Here is a 15,662-nt window from a genome sequence, read left to right on the forward strand (position 1 = left end):
CCACTGGTGCAGCAGTAGACAAGTGTTTCCAGTGAGCCAACAGGCCACAATATCCCTGAGCACCCTGACTCTGTTTGACCAGAATGGAACCAAGCCTTCATTAGCCTGACGATCTGGCCCAATATTTTAGTTCAGCAACCGTGGAGCAAAAGAATGGTTCAGAAGCTGTGTTCACGTTCACTCTCCCATTGGAATGAATAGACTCCAACCTGCTTCCATGTCCACCTAGAGTACTTTACACAGATAGAAGCAGGCACGTGCACACATAGTCATCAAAGGGGCTTGAGCCCCTGCTCTTTTATCCGTCTGTAAAAAGTGCCCTCTCCAGACCATGAATGCAGTTTTTACCATGGTGAATGAAATGCAAATTCCCTCTTTCCATGCCATACCTGAAGGCAGCATTCAGCATTCAAGAGAATGCTGCCTTCAAACTCTCCTGAACTTGAATGGAGCATCTTTTGTTGAAAGAATTCCCCTCCATGCCGTTACGCCACATCTCCAGTATTCACTTGGTTATGCTATAGTTCAGTGTGGTATCAAGCACCGAAAATAGCCGACCTCCAAGGTTGGAGGTCGGCTATTTCCACCAAAAGGCACTTTTTTGGAATGTCAGCCTAACATTCTCTGCACGTGACGGGAAGTAAACTAGAGACGGCGAGTCTTGGCCAGAAGAGAAACCTGCCCACGCTATTTCTTCCAGCCAAGCAGCCTCCCCACGTTCATGCTCCTCTTCTCGCGGTCCCTCTTCCTGTTGGCCAGCTGCAGCTCGTTGAGGCTCTGCCTGAGCGCGCCGATCTCCAGGCTCTGCCTGGCATTCTTGTCATTGGCCTCCTTCAGGGCCTCAGCGAGCATCTCTAATTCGTCCTCCCGCTGCGAGCCTCCCGAGGTCGGAGATGAAACTCGAGTCGGAGACGCCGCGTTGTTGTTCCTCTTGGTCTCGTCACCGTCCTCTTGGTGCAGGTTGCAGGTGCAGTGCTTCCCGAGGTCCACGCTGGAGACAAACGGTGAATCCCCGGAACGCTCCATCTCTTAGAGGAGAAAACGGAGAACCTGCGTCGCCTCGCCTTCCTTTAGCTCTAACCTGCCGTCGACCCGATTCTAATCTGTGTGATTGGACACAATGTGTATGTACATTGACTATATTCTAATGAACATAGCTGGTGAACTACCTGTTGCAGCTGTTGTCAGTCTGAGCACTTGGTGTGGTACCACTAGTACTGTAATACATGAGAGCCTGTCTATGATGTCAGTACTATGACATCTATTGGTGATATCATGGATCTCCATATTATGGCTCATATAATATTGCCTTTAGGGGTATATTATGTCCTTTGGTTCATTTATTGGTCTGATTTGGCTACTAATAATATTTGAACAATTCTTGGCCATCTGGCCAGGGATGTATATGGGACCAGTTACTCATATGGAGACCTGGCCCTGCATGATAGTCAACAATGTTATGTCAAAACATGCCCATATACAGTATGGGCATAACAAAACATGGGCATTCCCAGATATGTCCTTAATATTGATAACATCATATCCTTAATAATGTCCTTAGGTATAACATGTGTATGTTAATTAGTAAAACCAAGCAGGGCCTTGGCGAGTTAGGGCCTGGGTTTGATGCCTGGGGATCTCCATATATGGGCATAAGGGGTACCCTAACAGAGCATCATCTGGGAATGCCCATACTGTATATGGACATATACTGTAAGCAGGGCCTTCGTGAGTTAGGGCCTGGGTTTGATGCCTGGGGATCTCCATCTATGGGCATAAGGGGTCCTTTATTTATATATCCATATACATATATGGACTTAATATTAACGTAAGATAGGGTGTAAATCAGAGTAAAGCAGGCTTTTGGGCCAGTTAGGGCCTGGGATTGATGACATCAGAAAGTGGAACAGGAAGTGATGTCACAGTGACAGTATGGATATCCAGGGTTTGATGACATCACTTCCTGTACTGACGGACAAGCTACGACATTTCTCATGGTATACTGCGACCTTCGGTCGCAATGACAAAGGTCATGACAAATCAGGTCGCCCTTTGGACCTCCCAAATATGGAAGAAAGTAACGTGAATTACCAAATATGGATACGGGGCCAGACAATGAGGTGAAAGTAACGCGTGATGAGAAATCAAGCTGTGGCGACTAGGTGCCGACGGACGATATGTAGAACAGGTCTGCGACCTGATAGGAATAACCCTAGAGAAACCAAGACATTCTGATGCATGTTTTAGGCTTGAACTGAAGGAGCAGCTACTACGATGTAGGAATGGGACGATAATCGTTATTATCGTTTATCGTGACAAAAAAAAACACTCACAATAATCGTATTGGAGAAGCATATCGTCGTTGTCGTGTGGAAACCTTGTATCTCCAAGTTTCAAATTTGTATGTTCTTTCGCAAAGTAAAGCCTTGCTTCATCATACAAGGCCGTTGCCCAAAAGAAGTGAAAACAGCAGATCTAGAAGCACACAACGCCTCGCGGTGCGAGGCGTTGTGTGCTTGTAGATCGGCTGTTTTCACTAGTTTGAATCATTTTTGCCAGACCCATGAAATGGGTAGGCCTACATAAGCAAATGTCGGTCTGTCCGGGTTTTCTATATAAAGGGTATATATGATGATGACATGATGATGACATGCCTACAAAAGGCATGATGTCATAAATGATGATGACAGACAGGGGGTCTGGCACAACCAGGTTGACCTGGTCTAGTTAAAATGATAAATGCAAAACGAACGGTTTTGGACATACAAGGTTTTCACCCGACAACAACGATATCTAGATCTGCTATATTTATATGCAAATGTTCTGATCCAAGATAATGGATGTTGGGGATATTTAGATTATCGTGATAATATCGTAAATCGGAATTTATTTGATCACAAATAATCGTGGCATGAAATCTTCATATCATCCCATCCCTAGTAGCCAGGCTTCTACGGTGATGGCTTACTGATACTGATTGAATGACAGATGGAACAATGTCTCGCTGGGCTCGCCACTCAAACAAACAAACAAACAAACAAACATATGACTCCATATTTGAGTAATAAATCACTTTGCCCTTACACATAGCTTTGCCCTGAAAGAGGCTATATTTATTTATGTTAGAATTCAATGATTTTCAAACCTTTTTTTTTTTTACCATGAGCCCTGGGCTACAAGGCTCATCGTCAGTTTATGAAAATCTAGCTTAACTCTGAAATTGACTATGTGGGCCCCTCAGCCTACCACTAGTACTGTAATACATGAGAGCCTGTCTATGATGTCAGTACTATCTATTATTATCATGGATCTCCATATGGCTCATATGGCCTTCTAGGGGTATGTTAATATGTCCTCTTATTTGGCTACTAATAATATTTGAACAAGAAGAAATGACAAAAGTTCACAATTCGGACCTAAATACGGAAGAAAGTAACGTGAATTACCAAATATGGCTATGGGGCCAGCCAATGAAGTGAAAGTAACACAAAATGTGGCGACTATAGGTGCCGACGGACGACATGTAGAACATGATCTTCAATGATTTTCAGACTTCTTTTTTCACCATGAGCCCTGGGCTACAAGGCTCATCCACAATTTATTCAAATCTAGCTTAACTCTGAAATACACTATTATGTGGGCCCCTCAGCCTATAGAGGACAAGGCCCCTCATATGCTATATTTCCTTTTTTTAAGATGTGTTTGGGCTTTTTTTCTGCTTTCATTTTGATAGATGAAGACCAGACTGACAGGAAATGTGGAGAGAGGTGTGGGGGTGACGTGTGGCAAAGGTCGTTGGGATCGGTACTCGACCCGCAACATGCTGCTGCCATGCTGTCGCGGCATCATAGGTGCCCGGGCGGCTGAGCTAACCATCTGGCCCTTCATATACTTAGCTATATTTCCCTCTGACTATTACGGTTGAAGATTAAATAGGCCTACTGTTAATTATAGATGTCTAGTATGTGCTATCTTGACCGACACACGCGTTACAACTTGTGTCTTCGTGTCTGTGTGCCCATCCTGGCTAAAGTGGGGTGGCGGGGCCTAAAAGATAATTAGAAAATTGAGTTTTAATCAGTCACTGAGACAGTCAAACAGTTATACATTAAATGTATCGATGAAGTAATCTTATATTAAACATTTGTTCCCAAATGCAGGGAGTCCAAGCCCTTTTGACACCAATAATGACTTATGAACATGAAGTTAAATATTTCTAAAAGTTTAGAACATAATAATTATTACAGTGACAGGTGAATGACAAATGCCTTCATTATGCAGGGCACAAACCAATTCAATTCAATTCAATTCAAAGGACTCATTGACATGAGAAAACATACACTAGAAAAACCACTAGATGGCAGCACAATGTCATTTTTTTAAGGAACTTTGAAGTTTGGAGACAAACTCCAAATCAGGAAATGTTTTTCTTGTATAATGTAAAAACACCTTAAAAAAAAAAAAAAAAAAAAAAACATTCGGTCACCAGTCAGTGGTGTAAAGTAACTATAAGTACATTTACTCAAGTACTGTACTTAAAGTGTTAGTTCACCTATTTTTGACGCTGTGTGAAATAGCCTACTAATAATTAAAACAGTGGGTAAAAATGTATTAATTGATTACCAGAGTCCCGTGGTCAGAGTTCTGGTCAGTTTCTAATGAATATTAAGTAGTTTAGTTCCAATGGGGTGGGGGCCATTTGGCGTGGCCCAATCATTGAAAATTGATTAATCCACAAAACTAGCGTAATTTGTATTGTTGGCCTATTTCTACCATATAGAGCGAGGTTTCGTTCTGATCAGCTGCCGCCTGCCTGCAAAGCACCTTGTTTTGTGGATTCATCTATTTTTAATGATTGGGCCATGATCCCCTGCCAAATCACCAGAACTACTTTATATTCATCTAAAACTGACCAGAACTCTGACCACGGGACTCTTGTAATGAATTAATACATTTGTAACCACTATTTGAATGGTATTTCACACAGCTTTATGTCAAAAATAGGTGAACTAACACTTTAAGTACAATTTTGGAGAGACAGCCGCTGGCCGCCGCGTCCACGTCCATGGACGCGTCCATGGACGTGGACGCGGCGGCCAACGGCTCTTGCTGGAATTTTGAGGTATTTGTAGCCTACTTTACTTGATTACCGGTATTTCCAATTTCCAGTAGGCTACTTTTACTTCTACTCCACTACATCTCGGAGCCAAACATTGTACCAGCTTTTACTCCACTACATCTATTTGAAAACATTGGTAGACCTACTAGTTACTTTGCAGATATAAAATGGAATATTCCAAAACATACATTAACCACATTTGCCCTATTTTATACCTATGGCTGTTTGAAAATAGTCGATCTACAAGCTCACAACAAGTCACATCACGAATTCACGATGCGTTGTGAGCTTGTAGATCGGCTATTTTCAAACATTTTGTACTTTTACTTTTGGTACTTTTAAGTACATGTGAAACGCTCTCTCAAGGTTAATTGTGATATACCGAAGATAGCCGATCATCTGTGAGCTGTGTGTGAACTTGCAAGATCGGCTATTTTCGGCCAAGGCAGCAGCAACACCGCCGTACGACGAATCATTGCACCACCAAGTAGTGCGTCCTCCTTCTCTCTCTCTCCAGCCTTCTCATTGGCTCAAATAAAGAAGGAGGCGGAGCTTCCTGCGGGGTTTCTTCTCATTCATTGGTCCATCTTGGCTGTCGCTCAGGAACTGTTGCTTGGCGTTGAGTGTTGCGGCGGCTTGTCATAGAGATGGGATTTATGGCTCTTTGAAGAGAGCCAGATCTCTGGGATCCGTTCATTTCAAAGAGCCGTTCAAAAAGACTCATTTTAGTTAATAGTTAGTTACTTTGTAGATTTTGATTATAATAACAAATCACTTCAACCCTATACATTTAGGCCATATATACATTTCCGCCATTTGAAAAAAGCCGATCTACAACTCACTTGTAGATCTGCTATTTTAAATTTATTTTTCTACATTTTATTCATTGGAAAACCTGTGAAATGGGACATTGGGCATAATGAGTACTTTACTACTAGCCTATTGGTATTTTAAGTACAGTATTGCTACATCCCTCTTCTATTCTTTTATATGGATTGATAAGGGATATAAACAAAGTCAGCCTGACAATGGCCAAAATGATTATTTTATCATTATTTTACACTTTTTGTGGTCATTGAGCGAGCGGTGGTCACACTGTCTCCTATACGTGGCCGACGCCGTGTGTGTGGGTATGCGTGTCTGTCTGTCTGTCTGTCTGTCTGTATGTAGCCTGCAATACCTTTTCTGACCACACATGTTAAGGGAGGGGCACTGTTGTTCAGGCCAGGCCAGGCACACTCACACTCACATTCACACACGCACGCACGCACGCACGCACGCACACACACACACACACACACACACACACACACACACACACACACATGCAGCCTCCACCACTCAGTTCACACGAGTGCGATTTTTTTGAATAGAAACACATGAAGCTTTTTATAAAATATTTTCGAAACATTATTTTTATTTCAGCATCCGTCTTTCAAGAAAAAGTTGACATAGCTCCTTTAAGTAAAGAATTGACCCCCTCGTCAAAAAAAGAAAGAATAAAAAAAAAAGAAAGAAAAAGGAACGGCTCCCTACTGCGAACCGGATCCCATCGTTCATTTCAAAGAGCCGTTCAAAAGACTCGATTCGTTCGCCAACATCCCACCTCTACTGGTCAACTACTAAAGAGACACACACAGATCCACACAGTGAGAGTGTGACTATCTATGTGTGTGCGTGTGCGTGTGCGTTTGTGTATGTAATGTATGTGTGAGTGAGTGCACTGGCTGCTATGCACTGTTGAGTGTGACTCTGGGTGTGTGTGTGCGTGCAGCGCACTGTGCACTGCCTGCTATGCTGCTACAGTGTATCCACCGCTACTGCAATGAAAACAGAGCTGCTGCTGCAACGGTGGGTGGATGTGGATATGATACAGTATCCAGGATCAATCATCACTATACAATAACACAGTGAGTTATTACTATTATTATTAATGCATGTGATCAGATCGTTGAGTTGTTGTTTTAGGGTGTTTTTTGCGTCACAAAATATCCATTCTAGCGCTGCTAGTGTGTGTGGGTTTGTTTTCCTATTATTTTTTTTGTAGTTTGACGCCCCTTTTTGGACCAGTCAGAGAAGGCAAGGCAGCCACCAAAAAGAGAGTGTTTTTATCCACTCTTCATAGTGTGTGTCCTAGTCTGTGTGTCACACACAACTATAGTTCAATGAGCATGTCGCTGTCAGTGTGAGTTGATATATTTATAATGTCTGACATGGATGTATCTATCTATTCTATACAGGCTATCATATAATATTATCGGAGACTTGTTGGAGTTGGGTTTCCCATCCTCTTCTTCCTGAGCATGTTTAACTGGCATTAAAATCTTTCTGCTTGAGCTAAAGTGGACTATTATTATTATATATGTAGGAGGACTGGAGGAGGAGACAGTTATGTGTCTGTCACGCGCGCACACACACACACACACGTCTACTGTAGTCTACCTGTTAACAGTGACAGGTGTTGTGTTGTGTTGTGTTGTGTTGTGTTGTGTTGTGTGTGTTGTTGTGAGGGAGACTTCTTGTTGTCACTTGAAGAGACAGGCTACGCACTTGACTGACTGTCTGACTATAAAATATACAGCAGGGGTCTTCAACAGGGGGTCAAGGACCCCTAGGGGGTCCTCAGAGCTACTACAGGCCAGGGGGTCTGCCAAATCTTTGAGTGATATTTTTACATTAACCACTTGAACCCTATAGTGTCCATATTCTGAGAGATGTAGCCAAACATAGAAGATCTACAAGCTCACAACGCCTCGCAGTTGTGAGCTTGTGGATCTTCTATTTTTTGGCTAAGAGGTTTGGTGTAGAGGGGGAAAAGAGCAGACTAAGTACAGAGTTAAAGGTCAAGTTTATTAAGTATTGACCGTTCAAGTGGTTAAATATCCGAAAACACAATCCAAAACACACTGATGATTGTGCTGTCAAACGATGAAACTATATGGAATCTATGTACAGGTTGTGGGGGTCCCTGCCTCATCTCTCTCTCAACTAAGGGGTCCTTGGCCTGAAAACGTTGAAGACCCCCGACATACAGCTTTAGAGTGGGCACCTCAATCAGTTCAATGTTAGTATGTATGGGTATCTTTTCCCCAAAAAATGTAAATAAAGCATAAATGTATGCTTTGGAAAATGGTCTTCCCCTCTTAAACCCTATTGTGGTTGAGAGGAGTCCCTCAGGGTTCTATGCCAGTGTTTATCTGCTTTCTGTGATTGTGGGGAAAGCTTGTCTTCCCCACAATCAGGATGCTGGGGTTTAAGTGGTGGCCATTCTCACTGAGCAGTGTCCTGTCTGTCTGTAACCTGACTCCGCCAGATGGTGGCGGTATTGAGTTCGCATCGTGAACTTAGACTTATGATGCTGCCACCATCTGGCGGAGTCCGGTTAGTCTGGCTGTCTGTTGTTTATGCCTGTAGCCAATCACAGGCCACGGGCTGTGTATAGCCAATCAGAGAGGGGCAAAGGGTGACATCATAATATCAAGGCATATACAGTATAAGGTAGCATGCGGTTATTGGTCCAGTTTATCTCAGAGAGGTGAGCGGCCCAAAATCAGACCGGTAGGGTAGGGGGATGGGTGAGGATCTAGTAATAACTATATATATAAAACTAGAGATACCGTTCCTACGAAACAGTGTGGGCTTGCTCGTGACTATATTCTCCAACGTGCTAACTGTCATGTGAAGCTCAACCAATACTCCAGCTACCACCACTCCTAGATTGCACCTCATTGGCTAAGGGCCCTGCCTTTGTACTGTCTGCGACGGAACTCACTCTATAAATAATGAAGATAACATAGTGTTCTCGCTTTCAGCGAGCCCACAACAACTAGAACTGCACTCTGTCGAGTTGCCCCTTGCGCACAAGTAGGCCATACATGGCCAGCAGAGCACGCCATGAGGTGTTTGTATGCCACTCTACTGGCATCGCCAGGAATGCTGGTCCCTTATTGGCTGTAAATGATGACTTTACCAGAAAGGCTGGTCCCTGATTGGCTACGGGATTAAACACCCACGACTACCTACCTACAGTACTAGCAAGTAACTAGAAAGATGCAATTGGAAATTGCAAGTGTGGTTGCCTTGACGCGAGTCACACTTGCAATTATCTCTGTATGTCAGTCCTTAAGTTGTCCCTATTTGAGCTGTGCTAACCATTCTCTCCTTGTCCCTTTTATGCCCAAGTATGGAGATCCCTGATGTCATCAATCAATATTAAGCACATATCTTGGAATGCCCATATATGGACATACTGTGTCAGTCTCATGTGGTCTATGACGTCAGACATCTATGATGTCAGTGATCTCCATATTTAGGAAAAGTTTAATGGAGAAAATTAATTTCACGAATACATTAAATAAACTATAATAATAATATATAACGTACTGTATCTCTTAGCAAAGCGCAAGGAATCGATTCCCGATGAAGCTGGTGGATTGGACATAATATGGCCCAAGTGCTGCCACCCAAACTGTGAGAGGAGCAGCGAGGTAAAATAATGTTTATCTAGGAGGGGAATGAAAGAAAGATGGATGGAATAAAGTCAGACAAGTACTATATTCTGCTTACTTTATCCTGTGAAGTAGGGGTGGATATTGGCAAGAATCTCGTGATGCAATAGGCCCACGTATCACGGTACTTGGTTCACGATGCAATAGTATCACAATATATTGCGAATCTTTGCGATAAAGCTGAAGACGTTGCTCTAATGTTGTTTTCGTTGTTCGCAGTCATTTTCTCAAGAGATCTCACTCACTGAACCGTGGGAAGGGGAAGTAGCTTCTAGAGGCAGCGGAGTGTCAGGACTGGACTTCTAACATTGCTTCCTATGCATGGGAACATATTTTATTTTCCTCAAAGTATCGCGATTCTACGGCCTGACGTATCGATACAGTATTGGCAAATAAACTATCGCGATGTTTTGCCACATCGATTGTATTGCCCACCCCTACTGTGAAGTCATGTCAACTCATGTGTAGTTAACAATCCAATGGGAAAACCCTTTGAAAGCTTTACGTCAGGGGTCTTTAACAGGGGGTCCGGGACCCCTAGGGGGTCCTCAGAGTTACTACAGGGGGGCCACCAAATCCTTGTGTGATAGGATCATTATTTTAAATGAACAATTTGAACCCTCGCATCCCAATACTGTACTCCGAGGAGAACTTCAGACAAAAATAGCAGATCTGCAAGGCATTGAGAGCTTGTAGATTGGCTATTTTTGGCAATAGGTTTGGTGTAGAGATCAAAAAGAGCAGACCAAGTACAGAGTGAAAGGTCAAGTATACTAAGTATCGACGATTTATGATTTTAATTATAAGTGGTTAAGTGTCAAACAAGTCTATGAATCTATCTATGAAATCGATGAGAATCTCCATCACACATTATACAATAGGCTATGTAGAGGGGGTCCCTCCTTCATCTCTCTCTCTCTGCTAAGGGGTCCTGGGCCTGAAAACGGGGAAGACCCCTGCTTTACGTCAAACGTACATCATCCAATGGGAAGTGGATGATAAGTATACATGACTTGAACATGAACGCTACATCAGTATCTGACCTAAACTTACCCTTCAACATATTGTTCATGCCCAAAAGGATTGTCTAGCCACAGGTTTGTAGAAAATATTAGGCCTTACATTTCATTTAAAAAAAATCATACCTGTGCGATGTGAGCGGTGCAAACACGAGTGAATATCTCCTTGTATGGGCCGTTCTGTCCCTGACATCAGTTCATACTTTTCTTTTGGCTGACACACAGCCCAAAAGTAGGAGCGGTTTTGGGAAGACGACAGCCAGCCCCAAGGCCTCACCTAAGTAACAAGAAATCTTGTGAAATAAAATGTCGTCAACCAATCATCAAGGATGATGATACACGAAAGAAGAAGAAGAAGGACCGCTTAAAAATGATTATATGCAACCCCCCCCCATGTATACAATATTTGTAAATATAAAATAAAATGTAAAACATAGTAATGTAAAATAAATAAATAGCCTGATTAGGGCTGTCAAAACTATGACAGTCACATTATACATGACGATTAAGTGTCACTCAAATAGTTGCGATTAACTTTAATTGTGTTTTTTGTCGTTGACAATTACATTTCTGTTTGGCTTTTAGGCTTTGAAGTTGCACATGGTAGATATGACACATAACCTAAATATACAAAGAAATTACTGACATATTTGACAACTTTATACTTAAAAAAGAACATTGATAGACGCGTTGTGAGCTTGTAGATCTGCTATTTCCACTATTCTTTACTTAAAATATATATATATGAACATTTTTCAACATGGAAACGATTATGACGATTATGAAAAATAATCGCGATTATGTCAAATAATTGCGATTAGACGATTATGTAATAATTGGGACAGCCTTAAGCCTGATATAAAAACAAATGATGCCCAGAGAGTTCACAGGCGCCCACTATTCTTCCGGCTCACCGGCTAAACCATTTATTCATAACGTATTGATTTCTTTTTGGTCAGTTTTGGTCGTTGAATAAATAATGTAATCGGTAGAGAAGTCAGTTTGAAAGAATCCCTTCTTTTTTTGAGGAGGGATGGGGTGGGGGGGGGGGTTGTTTGTGTCCAGGTTTTGGTGATTACACACTGTGATGTCAGGCATGTAATTAAACTCCAGGTCGGCTGCAGGCTGAGTGTTTCTGAAGGATGCCGTGTTTTGAAAACATGGAATCCGTGGATTCTGTCCATTTACCACGCATGAGTCATTCTGTTGATGGGGACACAGCGCGCACGCACACACACACACACACACACACACACACACACACACACACACACACACACACACACACACACACACACACACACACACACACACACACACACACACACATACTCACAGTAACATACAGCAGATCCACTGAGATGGTTGATAATCCCTGTTCACCCATAAAGACCTGGACTTATTGTATACTTTAACTATTGAAAAATAGCTGATATACAAGCTCAGTTTCTGGGAAATAGCAGATCTACAAGCTCACAATGTGTAGATCGGCTATTTTCAGCTGGCCGAAATGTATACCGGGCTGAAGTCTGCTAAATGTCTAGAACGTCATTGTATATGTGGTGGACGTTTGGCAAAAAAACTGCGGATCTACAAGCTCAGCTATTTTCAACAAAGTGATTTGGTGGCATACAGCAGTGCTTCACAAACTGGGGTTCAATCATGTTTTGGGGGTCCCCAGATGATTGTATTCTCACTCAACAGTAGACAAACCAACATAGAGTATGAGTGTATACTATACCATACATAGAGGGTATGTGGCTGAACATTTCTATAGTGGCAATTTAAGGACTTTTAAGACAATTATATCATTATTACTATGTAAAAAGTAACCAAAAAAATATGCACTATAATAATTGTTAAACATTTGTCAAGTATTACCTAAGAAAGAGACAAAAGGTTATACAAGATGAAAATTACAATAGGGCCTATTTATCTGTGGAACTGAGTTAATAAATGTTATGTCAGCTACAATTCCAAGTGCTTGTCAGGGTGGGGGGTGAGGGGGGGGGGGGGGTCCTCAGAGTTCTAATATGATTATTATGGGGGGTCACGGCCTGAAAAATGTGGGAACCCTTGGTGTAGAGACCCCTGTCAACTAAGTATGTAGGATTTAAGTAGTTAAGTTAGGGATGGACATCGGGATCGGCCAATATCAAGAATCGGCAGGTATGATATCAAACCGGCCGAATCGGTGACCGGCAGGTCACTGACATAAATACCGGTTTGATGCCAGTTGTGTCTATGGCACTGCACAGCATGATGCTCTGGTCCTGTGACTAAAGTAAACATTAGCAAGTAGCAGCCAGTCTACTTAGTGGCAGCCTACAGAATACAGATGGTGCTGATTACAGTTGCAATGTAAGGATATATTCCATAATCCTGTGTCAATGTCGTCTCCAAAAAGAAGGGGGAAAAAAAAGCATGCGTCACCTGCTTTCCTCCTGCCTAGTCCAGACGGTCATATTAGACTGGATATGGTCTGTGATTTTGGATATTGTACTATTGTGATTGATTTGGCATTAGTGTTCTTCTAGCTTATTGGTACTCAAATTGAAGTATGTCTTGTAGGCCTACTTGGCCTGAAAAAAAAAGGATATTGGAGCAACCCTATTTTCTAGTTAATAGCTAAAGAAATCGGTTTCGGAAAAATCCGTTTTGTAAGGTCAGACCTTCATAAAACCGGTGGGTCGGTATCGGCCAAGAATTTTGCAATCGGTCCATAAGTTAAGTGGTTAACATGCTAGATGCTTGTTGCGACCATCAGGTCACAGTTACTATCAAAACCTGGACACTGTTCCTACAGACTTTACCCTAAAATCATGCAAAGCGGTACACAGTATCTCTAAAGTCATGTCATCAACATGGATCTGTCCCATTTCCCATAATACCTCCTGATTGGCTACCATTGCCTTCTAAAATTTGTGTATGTGACCTGACGGTCGTTTATCTCCCGATTAGGGAGTCTTACTGGTTTTTAGATTCTGTGTCTTTGCCTTGCTGTGTCGTACTACCACTCCTCATCCAGTCTCCTCTCCCAGAACAATACTATCAGTTTCTCCGTCTGGCTGGCATCTGAAACTTAATCCACGCTATCTAAGATGAGAGATTAGAAAGGATTAAACGGAAGTAGCTGTGGTGTAGAGACGACGTGTCCTCCTGACCTCGCTGTGTTGAGAGATCAGGAGAGACAAGACACTCCTCCGATACCAGGAGACTTAACCCACTGAGCTTTGGGCTATTACTGTAGATGTCTACAATATTTATTAGACGTCTAGGCTAAGATATGGCAATTATTAGTTGTTTTCTAAGTGTCTTTGTATAGACTGTCTGTATATAGCCGTTGAAATAATGTTGTTTCAATGATGTTTAGGCTAAGCGTAGACGTCTAAAAACTTTCACTTTTAGAACAGTTTTAAGCCGGGTTCAGACAAACGTCTGATAGCTGACAATATGGCTTACTGGGAAAGCATCGTTGTCATTTTATACTTTGGATATTCCAAAGAATAGCAGATATACAAGCTCATTTTGTTTTTCAAAGTGACGATGGTCTCTGGAACACAATATTTAGAGATGTCGGGGTCTGTGGGCCAATTTAAATACATATAATTTTGGGGGTCCTTGACATGAAAAGGTTTGAGAACCACTCATATAGCAAACATTCATTTTTCCAAAAAACTGTTAGATTTTAGAAAACATTTTTAAGAATCGGCCCCAGATCTTACTGGATTAAAGATTTATGAATATCACGCACACGCACACGCACGCACGCACGCACGCACGCTGTGTTCTTCTCCCATAGCTGTGTGGTGTTTTTTAATATGTTCCGGTGTGGTTAGGATTTGGTCTACTGCACACAGCAGACAGCACTAAGACTCTGCTCTCTCGTTAAGGTCTTCAATGACATCCAAGTAAACACAAGACACACTGGCTTAATTTCAAGTCCTATTATTACTAGTAGATGTGAGCGCTGCATTTGATACGGTCGACTTTATCTGATAACGATATTCGAACCACACACAGAGAGCTGTGTTGTACTAGAGTGACAGTAGGCTACTTACTAGGCTACTTGGGTTCAGTTTATCTGATATATTTACCTGTAAACTAAAACGATTTCAGTGGTTATCAACATGGGGTCTGTCTGGGGACCCCAAGGGGTCCCTAAGGGGTTTCCAGAGGGTCCCCCTGGGGAAGCCAAAGTGAGGAACCGTTTATTATTTCCACTATATTATTTCCCTGACTGTAAATGAATCAGATAATAGCTTTCACACTCTCTCCTCTGTTCTCTCTCCTCCTAGTTGTAGAATTGGTCACAAACGGGTGACCACAACGAGTCGCATTTATTTTCAAACATTTCATACTTTTACTTTTGGTACTTTAAGACATTTTTTAATGTCAATACCTTTGTACTTATTCAAGTACATTTTGAATTCCAGACTTGTACTTCTACATTGCAGTATTGATGCTTTTACTTAAAGGAGTAGTTCACCACTTTTCAACCTGTCTTCATATAATAGGTCCTCACTAATGTTCATGATAAAATATCTCATTTTTTTTTACTCAGTCCAAGTCTCCTAGGAGAGCTGTGGGAAGTTCAGAATCCTTCGTCTTGTGACATCATCATTTTCCAAAAAAAATAAAATTAATCAATATTTTTGAAAATAATATTTAGATTTTTATTATCGCAAGAACAATGGCTTCCACTTTAAAATTGCAACTTTTCAGGAATAGAAGGCCTGCAGTTTCTATAAGCTTGATTGGCAATCGATGATGTCACAAGACGATGGGTTTCTGACCTGCCCACAGCCCTCCTATGAGAAAAAAAAAGCTATTTTTGAGTGAGTACCAATTATATGAACATGGGTTGAAAAGTGGTGGAGTGCCCCTTTAAGTATAAAATGTGAGTATTTTTTTCCACCACTGCCCTCCGTGGGACCAACGTGATGGACCGACTGTCTGTCTGTCATCTTTGGATCCATGCTGTTATAGATGGGTTGGTAGTGAAAACTGTAGTCT

The 15,662-nt window shown here is 41.9% G+C and overlaps 1 protein-coding gene across 7 annotated transcripts in view; it reads left to right on the top strand.

The window, feature by feature from the left end:
* The first annotated feature begins 6,760 nt into the window (after positions 1–6,760).
* Positions 6,761–15,662, top strand: part of LOC308291649 (cyclin-dependent kinase-like 5) — a 204,169-nt gene continuing 195,267 nt past the window's right edge. For 6 of the 7 annotated variants that reach the window (XM_080733710.1, XM_080733713.1, XM_080733716.1 and 3 more), the window contains exon 1: positions 6,761–7,029. The gene's annotated coding sequence lies outside the window, so the exon portion shown is untranslated. Of the gene's footprint in view, positions 7,030–9,523; positions 9,607–15,662 lie in introns of those variants that run through there. The other variant, XM_080733712.1, reaches the window with a different exon arrangement.

This window comes from Nannobrachium achirus (genome assembly GCF_963921795.1).
Source record: "Nannobrachium achirus genome assembly, chromosome: 1".
NCBI classification, from domain to species: domain Eukaryota; kingdom Metazoa; phylum Chordata; class Actinopteri; order Myctophiformes; family Myctophidae; genus Nannobrachium; species Nannobrachium achirus.